Here is a 12,366-nt window from a genome sequence, read left to right on the forward strand (position 1 = left end):
AAAAATTAAAAGGATTGGTTTTCCGTTTTTTCCAAAAAAAGAGCGATGTGCTGGATTTTCCTTCGTTTTACGTCCCATAAAAACAAGGGGGTTTTCTCGTTTAGCTAGCCCTGAAAATGAGAATCTTTATAGCTTTGATTTCGAAAACATCTGTAGCTACTCCCAATGACAAAGTGAGGGAGTTTCTACGCCTCTTTAGATACTTCCAATGACAAAGTGAGGGAGTATTCTATACTATCCGTTGACAAATCCCAATGACACGTGAGGGATATGTCGACATTTCAAGTGATGACCCTTAAGTCAATTGTTATCACTCGGGGGCTCGTGAGGCCCTCGCAAAACATGTCACATACACCATGGCTTGTGTGACGCACTCCGTCTAATACTTTGAGCATCGTCTCATCCCGAGACTCAGTCAAAGTGGGGGCTAACTGTAGACACCTACTTTTGTCCCATTCCCGAAAGGGAAAGGTTCGATGATGAAAGCATAAATCTCCACTTGACAACGCATCTCCTATAAAATAAACGAATTTTAATTCCCCTTTTCATTTCACCCGAAACCTGCTATTTTTGGAAACCTGCTAAAAATAGTAACTGTCGTAAAGGGTAGCTTCTAAAAGTGGCAAGTCATAAAAGATAGAAACCTGTCAGAATTAGGTGTTGCACTCCAACGTAAATCCTAAATGAGATAGAAAACTGCGAGAATCCTATTCCTAATATGATTCGGAAATAAAGAGTTACGTATTAATTAAAATCCTAACGAGCCTAGAGTTCGTAACGGGCCCAGACGCATTCCGTCATGAAATTGATACGCACTAAAAGACTCGATTAAGTCTCAAACACTCCGGATTCTAGGAATCCAAATCTGACAAAGAACTCGGCCCAGACATCACTTTCAACGCCCAAAGCTGGGCGCCGAAATCTTTAACGCCCAGCCCTGGGCGCTGAAATTGCATGGATCTTTATTTTCAACGCCCAGCCCTGGGTGCCGAAATCTTTGACGCCCAGAGCTGGGCGCCGAAACTACCTGGTACGTGTTTTTTCCTAATTCTTTGTGGATTAGAACTCTGCAATTCTATCTTTCCACAAACTCTTCCCTATAAATACAGCCCCAAATTCGACGTGACAACACACAACACACAACACACAATTATATTCTGAGTATTGACTCCAACCCTTAGCCTAAGCCTCACGCTGCGAAATTGTTCACGCGTTCTGTCGCAATCGATCCATAAATCGAACAGAACGTATCCTGTCCCATAATTGAGATTCGTTAAATAAAAAGGAGAAATAGCAAAGTCAAAGTGGTTAGTTTTCTGAGAACCGTGACGCACCTCTAAAGGGTGCGTCGTAATGTGCCCCTTCTCGATGATTTAATTGCTTTCCTCGCCCTTTTTATGAACTGTTAAACTAACTAAATCTGATTGTTCTGTCGCGCCTAACAAATATAATATTTTCGGGAAATTGGATTATCATGCTAGGTCCCTTAATACTATTTAAATCAGATAATCACGATCGATCTAGTATTATATATTGCATATTGCTAAAATCAACTCAGATTAGTTTAATAGTGTAACGCCCCGACTTCTAAACACCATTAATTAGGTCAATTATCTTTAATTAGCAGCGGAAACCGTAATTTAGTCGGAGCGTCACATGCCGTATCTCCCTCGTGGGAAATACAAGGCGACATAACCTTTTTAAATTACTAAATAAACTTTAATAATAAATACTTCTAACATTGAATAAAAATTAATATATAAATCTAACTCAAATCATGAATTCAAACTTAGAGTTTAATTAATACGTCCATTATTACTAATGACATAGTTATCTTTACTAAATTTCGATCGTGAATTTGATGGTGGTATCCTCACTCTAAGGCATCCCATGATCTTCTTCGTACCTAAAACAAAAGCAACATCGTGAGCCGAGGCCCAGTAACATACTACCCTAACAACGTAAATTCATTTCAATTCATTTTATTTACTTTGCAAACAGGGAGAATAGAATATAGTAAATCATTTTCATAAATGCACTATAATAAAACATCACTTATAACTTGAAACTTTAATAGTTCCCATTATCTTTCATAAACATTCATTTTACTTGGTAACTGACAAGTTAGCCTTGCGGGACGTCTCCCACCTTGCGATAGTATTCAAGGAGCACTCTCCCTTGTTGGACATACGCCCGTACCTAAATAGTTTCTTTTTTTTTTAGCTTGCGGTAACCCTCAAGGAGCACTCTCCCTTGTTGGGTGTCCCGCGGTACGGCGGTACGTGCACGACCTAGAAATAGTAACCCCACTAACTGCCAGAACCGGTTACACTTTTATTTATCATGTTTCGTATCTTATTCGTAACTCATAAACATCAGTCTTATAAAATCATTCATAAACATATTTGAATATCATCATGCATAAAGCAAACTTTATAAATACATTTCATATCCCACAATCCAATAAAAACATATCATTATAAACACATTTCATAATCTCATAAAACACATTTCATAAAGGGATTGTGGGTGTTAGCAATAGATGTTACCTCAACCGTAGTTTATACTTCCTGTTTGATGGACCGTTCTTCCTGAGCTCGAAGGACCGGATATTCTTGTAATTTATAATTTTTCTGATTAGTAATTATACAAAAATAATAATAATTACAATAATACTAATAAAAATAATAATAATAATTCCTTTCTGAAAGAGTCTTGAGTTTATTAGTGTGATTAGATTTTTAGTAAAGCATTTCACAAAATCGTTACACTTTGAAAACATATACGAGTATATGCATGGCAACATGGGTAATAGTAGTGCTTTGTAGTTTTGTATAAACTAGTTGTTGGCCGACGCGCTAACGCGCGCCGTCCCCCAAGGTAGAAAAAATCAATTGTGCAATTATTTTTCTTGAATTATCTCAATCAAATAAAACTTTGTATTTGAAAGAAGAAATATATTTCTTACAGATTTCTACAACATAGTTCTTACATGTTACATGTATAACATTTCTTTTGTAAATAATGAACTGAAATAGATTGTGTATGCTATCATGTTGCGACACTCAAATTCTAACCCTGTAACATGTTTAGTCTTTTCCAGCAGTGTCTTCATTCTTTTATAGTGTTCAAACATAAACAACTCCAACGCTGATGTTTCATCAACATTCACAATTTCACATGTTCAAACACAAGCATAGCCTACATGTCCTTAGTCCACTCCAGATAATATTACATATACAGACGTTCAATGAAAAACATAGCCTAGTATTATTTCAAAATCGAACATAAGAATCATTCGGACTCTAATCTGAAGTTGGGAACTCACAATCTAGCTTTATGTGAAATGAAAAGAAACAATGATAGCATAAAATCATCAGAAGGACATCAAATAACCATATGAGCAACCATGATGGTTATGACCTCTAGACCTACCCTAAGATAAAGGGATCACTAAATGTTGCATTAGAAAACATCGGCATAGGATCTCCTCAAGCATTTGTACTCTCCTGGGAGAAAAACATAAAGAAAGTTACACATGATAAATATCAGCTCATGCAGGAAGAGAAATACAAGCTAGAAATACTATGACAGACTGTTTTAAAGCAGAGAGCTGAGGAACTTAGGCAGAGAGGAATAATAAAAACGAGATCTAAGAATTGGACCTCACCTATTTATTAACTACAATCAATATGAGATGTGTTTAATCTTGTGTCAATCCTCCGCATTTGGTTCTTTGAACTTCTGTTCTAGAGATGAAGCCCATGACATAAATAGATCTTAAGTGTCTGAAGTGATATGAGGTTTCCCATTGATTTTGGAAATGAAGTCATGGTACCAAAATTTGAGATAGACAGAGACTCAAGCGACAATAAAAGGCTAATCCATTCAGGCAGCTAGGACAATGAAAGAGTTTGTAACAGCTACAAAGGCATAGGCTTTGAAGGGAGGTCAACTTTTCAAGACATGATCATTCTTAACTAACTCTCCCCTCCACCATCCTTTTAACTTTCCATAGAATACATGCTAAGAAATTATAGGGAGGGGAAGAATGTTGTTAAATATCTATCACTCGTTGTTGTTAGTGTTGGTGCTTCTATTTCCCATATCTTCCAAGTTATAAAAATGACCAAGTGCAAGTAATTTCAGATAATGAGGTATACTCAAACATGGTAACTGCACCAAATCCTGTCAACCATCAAGCCTAACCTTAATAAGATGTGGGAGAGAGAGAGCCGAATTATCTTCACCTCTTCCCCACCTTGAAATTTCTCTATCTCAGTATTCAACTAAAGGCTTGAACGAAAATAAGATGTTTCTTTACCCAAAAAATCCATGTCCTTTATCTTACAACCTAACAGCTACTTAATTCAATTAGTCTCAGACCATCACATTTTGTTAATCATTTGATACATTTCCGGACATCTCTCCTACAAAAACCTATACGATTAAAGCCTATTAGTTTATTTCTCCACCCAAAAAATCAACTCCCTTTATCTTACTACCTAGCAGGCACTTAGTTCAATTAGTCTCAGACCATCACATTTTGTTAATAATTTGATACATTTCCAGACATCTTTCCTATAAAAAAACTATACGATTAAAGTACGATTAACACATACGAAGTATGATATATGTTAACGACATTTATATGGATCTTAAACCATACTAACTCTTCTCCAATAAAGTAACTAATATGACTTACCAGGCACACCTACTTGCATCCTTCAAACGCATCACAGAGGATTAATGCCTAAATCAACGGGAATCCCTTCGTAGTAGACACTACAGTTTCCATGATTGTTAAGTAATAAATTACCTATATTGTTTTTTAGACAAAACATCAAGTACTGTACATGGGTGGCATACTGATTGCAGACGTGTACTCTGGCAACAAATTCTCTTGCCTTCTACATGCATTACACTCCAGGCTACAAATTATTGTCAGAGATTTTCTTGAAAACCTCGACCCCTTTTCTAACTAATGGCTTTCTTGTCCCAATGTTCATCCTCATACACTACTACTGAACCATTGTATTTTTCTTATTATTTTAAAAAATAGTCCTAGAAAAGTTCATTTGTCACGAGAAGTTGACCATGTAAAGGCGTAAATACAACACAATGTGGATAAATTCTTTCTTTAATTTCTAGGTAAGAAAATTTCCCTTACTACCCTCATAATGAAAAACTATATCAAATACCAGGCCATAGCCCCATATCGAGATCAATTCTCATAATTACAATCCTTTCTGCACCAACATGACTGCAAAAAAGTTATTGTTCATAAAAGTCAAGAGCGTGATGCAAACCTTATACTACTTTACCAACGACAAACAAGATTCCAGATCGAACTACCAACACCTCCTTTTTCGTACTAATTAAGATCGTCAATTTTAGCTGACTTCTACGAATATTATCATCTACGTTATTCCCGTTTCCCAAATTAGTGGCAAGCATATTACTGTACGTTTCTACTTGTATAAGAAGTTTAGTTCTATCCCATCCCGATTTCAATTTCAACATCCATATCCGACCATGCCTAGTAACAACATACACTAACAATGAAGCCTTTAAAATCTGAATGCATATTAGGTGAGTAATAAACTGTACAGGAACAATATAGTATACAGTATTCCACCAATTTGTGGCTCGCCTTCAGCAACAATTAAGGTGGCTTGGTGTGAAATTGTCTATAAAAGCTTCATTTCAAAATTGAGAAGCACCTAAAACTTAGGATAAAACAAAACTGTAAACGCGGGACTAATTCCAAAAGGCGAAGAAGTTGAACTGAATTGACAATAGAAATCATAGAAAATTCGAATTGCAGAAAATAAAATAAGTAATTAACAAACTGTTATCTTCATCAGAATATATGCAACTGCTGAATCCGCAATAAGCCAATAATTTACCTAAGATATGAGACAGTTAAGGTTGGTGTAAGTTGGATGCTCAATGTCAAGTGAGCGCCTGCAAATGTTGTACATGGCTTCATTGTGAAGGAGAACGACATCAGTTGCTCCAGGAGATACTGGGTTAATAGGACGCGGTGATAGGGCTCAACAACTGAGGTTGAGATGTGAGGACATGGTGAAACGCAAATTGGATTGCTTTCTGTCATCAATAGAGAGACTCTAAAAGGAGGGATCCAAGACCAGAACAAGTGCTCCACTTGCAACATTGAAGAAAAGGAAACCACGGAGTCCAGTATATTCCAGTCATCAGCAAGCTTGTGGATACAGTCCAATCAGAAGTCAACAATCTCCTTACCAACTGCAATTTAACAAATAGTTAGGATCAAAATCTAAAGAAACAAATATCACAAAAGGGATTCAAATTAGAGCCTAGTACTTACTGGTATAATAACCATGGGTAAAATTGTTGCCAGCATCCTCCTTTCCACTCATCAGCTATTCATAGTAAAAAAGCTAGAGGCAAGTTCTAGTCCTCACTTCATCAAATGACACTGGGCAATATCAACAAAGATAGCATGGGAACATGTTTCAGTTTAACGGATAAGGTGTTGAAGGCAACGTCTCTACCTCCAACAGTTACATCACTGGGCATTTGGCCATTTGCCTATCATTACAAAAATATAAACAAAATTAACATCACCCAATGAATTATAAAACAACCAGAAGATATGCTTTTGACAAAAAAGATTAAAAATTACGCTAAGCAACGTTAGGGGCAAACAAAGCAGATATTTTCACAACATCAGCAACATAATTCACCAAAATGACTGAGTTATCGCATCAGATCAGGACATTAACATTGTGAAAATAAAATAACGTGACTGTCTTAGGATAAAACAGGAACAAAGTTCACTAAACTAAAGAAAAGTTACTACTCCCAAGAGTTTTATAAATGATGCTATTGTTATAAGAAAAGTTACATAAATCAGCTACCTTATTCTCCCCCCTCCTTCCTATCTTATTCTCACCGTCCCTCCCTGTCCTCTCAGTCGTTTCATTCTAAAAAAGTTACTCCCAAGAGTGCTTTCCTCGTCTCCTTTCCCCAATATCAAGATTATTTCCAGGAGAGAGCCCTAACATGATTATTTAGGAAAGATTGCAAGCTGAGATTACTATCAGGATTGAACAATTTGAAAATACTACTGGGAGACTGGTCAAAATTAGAATCACTTTAAATTTGTAAAAATAACGGTACTATGTATATTGATCTTGTTTATCTCGAGAACCAAAAGTAAAAGCTTCATAGGATTGAGATATTGGTTAATATTCTGAAGTAAGAAGATATCGATTCCATCTCAAAATGATATGCTATATCTGACATTTTTTATTCAACTGTCAACTATAAACGTCAATTTACAATTAATTTTTCCCAAATTTGAAAGGAAAGTACTGAAACTGAATTTCTGCAAATCTTCAAGTGAATGTAGGAGACCCAAGTAAAAAGTTAGTTTTAAACCAACCCAAAGAGCAATCAATCACCATGCTTCCCAACTAACCAACTTTAGGTTCTGAATAACATACGATAGAAAAATGAAGATTAAGCAGGGAATAATAAATAAAACGTAGTAACAAGAAACAAACAAGTTCATCTGTTCCCTTAGAAACATTAAGCACCAAACTTCACAAACCTTGGCACTAACACCATCATTTAAAGTCCTATTCTCAGTTTATAATCAATTCTAGTTTCCTTACAGTAGAAAGTTCCAACAGACTATCTGATTTCAAGCAATGTCTCAATTAAACCAATTCACACTACTATGCAAAAACCAACGGTTAAATAAAAACGGGTCAACTATTCAACTAAGAACCGTTGTGCTAAGGAGTATGGAGAAATTAATACTACATATTACAACATTTGTTCATTTCTCGCAATCGTAAGTAGGTATATTTCACAACGGTATGTTAATTAGACAACGCTTCTTTGTCGGATTGTGTTAAAAGGATTAAAGAAATGAAAATGAAATTAAAACATTTCTCATCTTGATTGAAGCTTTACCAAAACGGCAAAGTCAAACCCACGACTTCCTCTAGAGAGAAAAAAAAAATCAATTTATAACTCCCCACTTCCCCAAACCCCCATCCCCATGATTAAACCTCCATTCGGAAACTGTCATTGTAGATCTTCAATTCATCAAAAACAATTACTATTTGATTTGATGTACAATACACATCTCCTAATGTCCTATATATGGAGTTCTTCCCCAAGCACTTTTATCCTATATTGAGGTATACCTTTTCAGTTCTTTTTACTATTTCTTTTTTTTTTTGTATCTATTCTTTGCATTTACTACTTTTTGATCTACATACGAGGTTTTTCGAGAGTAGGTTCGAAATTGGCGGCCCATTTCTACTTGCTCGTACAGCCCACCATGTCCCTGGCAGAAAATAATTCGTTCGAGGCTAGCGAGTTGAAGCAATAGCCAGAGATTATTTTATACGAAGTACATCATAAAGAGTATATAAGTTTTTGCCAATTGAGTGCATATGTTTTTATTATTTCGATTATCTCAGGGAGTATGAAACTGATTGATTATATTATATGTTCTTGTCATAATAGCTCGGTCCAACTTGTAACTTCATTTTGAATGTGAATGTGGATAAGTTTATTTGATTTTTTGTGATATTACTTATTTGTTTTACACGACATACACTTTTCAACACATTTTTTTTTAACAGATATCACAGCAAAACCCGTCAAATTATCTTGTGAACGAGCTGCACATTGTTCAGGTTTATTGCCACTATTTTTTCCCTATAGCTATCACTCGATTTCCTATTCAATGCGGGAATGAACTGATGGTGTCGGTATGTACCTCAATTGGTGTCTATATGACTATATATATACATGGTTGTTTAACTATTATGATTAGGTTAACACTATAAAAAATATATTTGTTGCTAATTTGCTATCATTCATGGAGTATTTTTTAATGTTAGTCTTGTCAAGAGATTTTTTATTTTTTACGTTGATGTTGTAATCTTCGTCACTATCTTGATTATTGGTTAGATTTCTCACCTTCTTTAATCCTTGCTTCCTCGTTGTTTATCTAGTTTGTCATCTAAGATAAAAGTGTAAAGAAGCTAAAGATCTTTTTCCCAACATTATCTTTGTGATACTTTATACGAAGTATTAGATTATATGAACTGGAATATAGAATGACTTCACGATATTGAGTGACATGAAAAACTTTTCATACACATATTCTATTAAAAACGAATATTCAAGTGGTTAAGAACTCTTCCAAAAATTCCAGGTACTCGGAATATGAAAAGCAATCTAATCACTTTCTTAGGTAATCTGCCCTAATCTACTCCTTATATTGAACTACTAACAAGAATTTTATGAATACATATTAATATTAAAAACATGTACTATATATGTATTAATATTGAAAGGAGAACGCACCTGAGCACCATAAGGTCTCTAAAATGGGCCCTTTTCAGTATTAAGCTGTAACATAATCAGAAGAGTAGTATCATTACAAACACACATTGTATTATGAATCCAAACCACATATTGAATACACAATGATGGCAAACATGGTAAAAACAATATTGATCTAATGTCTCTTTGAGGAGTTAACTAAAGTTTTTTGCACACTAACATAGATGGAACATCAAATGTATCGCTAATCATAACATTCGTTGTGATTGTGTGAGAAAAAGACGAATATAACTTCCTGTCAATCTCACAGCCTTTTTGAGAATGCCAACAACACCTTAAATAAATAAGAGAAAGAGGGAAAATGTTCTATGTGCATATAACCACCTATCGAGCATAGAAGCCAACCATGATCAAGAAAATTAATAATTCAATGAACTCTATACATCTGACATATCTGGAGAAAACACAAACCTTTTATCAATCCATTGCACATTTATACTCATTCATGGATTGGATATCCTTTCAATGGCCTGGAAATCAAAAATGGGGAAGAATTGTGAAGAGGGTGCTTCAGATCTATCATGGATGCAGTGGAGAGAGAAAAACAATACATGATGCTTAATGAGGCGACGACGAATAACATGGGTCTTCTTGTCTCCCTTAGATATTTCAATCCATTTTCCCAATTCAGACGACGTCCTCTGCAAAATGTAAGAACAATCAATTAATAAATATCCCTGGAAAAATAAGAAAATAATAAATATGGACAAAGAGAGAAATGAAGTGCATTGGTTAATATGGATAAATAATATCCACGAACCTCCTCCAAACCAATAATCCATTACAACTCTATAGCAATGGTTAAGCCTCAAATTCAATCAAACCACAAAGATCAACCATAACAATGACAATAATTCAATGTAAAGATTTTGGAAATCAATTGTAACAGTCAAAAATCAAAAGGTTAATAAAAAAAAATTAGTAACTATGCTTAGAGAATGATAATAAGCATAACATCTGATTAACATCTCCATTAGTGTCACCAATTTTTAGGCTTGTATCACACTTTTAAAACTATAACACAAGTCTTCTAATAACCTTGTTATTACACCCCACCATTTCCATGATCTTTACACAAAAATAAGCAACAGTAAACCCATTCAAGAATGTAACGGCGGGATAAATAATAAGAAAACTTCAAAAAGTTCAACAAAGATCGGTTATTTACATAATTTTCCCTCTCATCCACACCATTGTTCCTCCCATTTGAATTGCACAAAATCTCACAATTGTTTTAAAATGATTCTATATCCATATTTCTTTGTTCATTTAAGACAATATTTCCAAAAACCAAACATGCATCTACGGAAATATTTACATAAAATGCCAATCCCAAGAATATTTGTTCATATTTTGGTGCATAAAGAGTCACAAAGCGATAGACACATAGTCACAATTTTATCCCTCAATGAAAATAAAAATAAGCTTACAAGAAACTAAACAAGAAGTAAAGAAAGTGAAGACAGACGCATTTATAAGTTAGAAGAACTTAAACACCTACATTCTTGTCGACACGAAAGTTATACATGGTATAATAAAAATACATTTAGCCGAATACACTTCAAACATAATCAATTATGGTTTTAGTAACTGAAAATGGATCTTTCATTTTCCTTACACTAATTAATCTACTCTTTCCCCCAAAAACTAAATTCAAATAATTAAAAATGGAAAACAGGATCCATTTCCCAAATTAATAAGTGATAATAATAAATCACAACTAATGTAGAAGAAAATGAGAGTATGGTTTAATGCAATTTTATTTACTGCCATCGCTGCATGTTGATCGTATGCTATCATTGTTGGCGCCCTTATACTGTGTCACTGATTCGATAGTAGCCTAATGGCTTGTATCAACATTGTCGGTATATGTAAGAACCAAAAAAATCAAGATTCGAAATGATTAATTGCAATAAAGTAATAAACCAAATCAAGTGGAAAAAAAACAAATCACTCTAGAACTTATAACCACGAACAGTCCATTAAAGAGAGATTAAGAAGTATAGATCTTGCCTCGAAGTCTCAAACTGAAAGTAACAACTTAATCATGTAATTATAAGTTACATGCTAATAAATTTCTAATAATGGTAAATCTTATTCTTATGTACTTCTACATTATCATGTGCTACTCACCAACAATAAAAAGTGCACATACTTTTAAGGATCATACTTCCTGTTCATTGGTCCATTTAAAATACAAAGTCAAGCATTAGTCCCTAGAAAATAGTTACAGCCCGCGACTTAAGCCTACAATATGTTTCTATCAGCACACAAGCAAACCAGCAAAAGGCTAAAATAGGACCTAACTTGTTAATCTTGCAAAAGAAACAATAAATCACGAATAAAAAACGTGTAAACCAACCTCGATCAAAGCTCAATTTCCATTAAATGTCAAGACCAAGGATAGCCCTGCCTGATTTTCGTTTCTTAGCTTCAAGAAACTCCAAAATATGCAATGTAGCTTCCTCTACCTCCTCGGTCGATCGAGAATACACAATTCGGCCCCCAAAATTCAATGCTTGATACTTCATTTTCACATTGCCTAACAAACAAAGTTAAATAAATTCAATCCATTATTACATCAAAGACGAAACCCTCTTCTCAAATGCTACTACCCCACAAATCATAATACCAATATGATAAAATAAAATAAAATAATCCATCTCAATCCCAGTTTCCAGGAAATTAAACAAACGAAATTAAACAAATTCATAACATTAAACGGTTTACCTTCGGGGAATGCCCAATTCCTAGAGCACGACGCAAAGGGAAAAGAAATCTGCATTTAGAGGCGAACGCAATTCGGCATTTGAGCAGGAAATTGAACCCGACAATCGACGGCGGGTAAATTTAATCATAATACCTAGTCCGTTTGGCAGTATATGTTCACAGGTTACGATTCTCGGTCATGCATGTACCCATGGGGCATCCGCCCACTGAGCCAAGGCT

The 12,366-nt window shown here is 34.8% G+C and overlaps 1 long non-coding RNA gene across 1 annotated transcript; it reads right to left on the minus strand.

The window, feature by feature from the left end:
• Positions 1-5,700: 5,700 nt before the first annotated feature.
• On the minus strand, positions 5,701-10,091 carry LOC110792523 (uncharacterized). The gene is made up of 5 exons (XR_008927253.1): positions 9,969-10,091; positions 9,829-9,887; positions 9,379-9,423; positions 6,353-6,576; positions 5,701-6,270 (listed from the first exon to the last, which is right to left on the minus strand). It is a non-coding gene; the product is annotated as an uncharacterized lncRNA (long non-coding RNA).
• Between the last annotated feature and the right edge of the window lie 2,275 nt (positions 10,092-12,366).

The sequence above is a fragment of the Spinacia oleracea genome, chromosome 2 (assembly GCF_020520425.1).
Source record: "Spinacia oleracea cultivar Varoflay chromosome 2, BTI_SOV_V1, whole genome shotgun sequence".
NCBI lineage: Eukaryota > Viridiplantae > Streptophyta > Magnoliopsida > Caryophyllales > Amaranthaceae > Spinacia > Spinacia oleracea.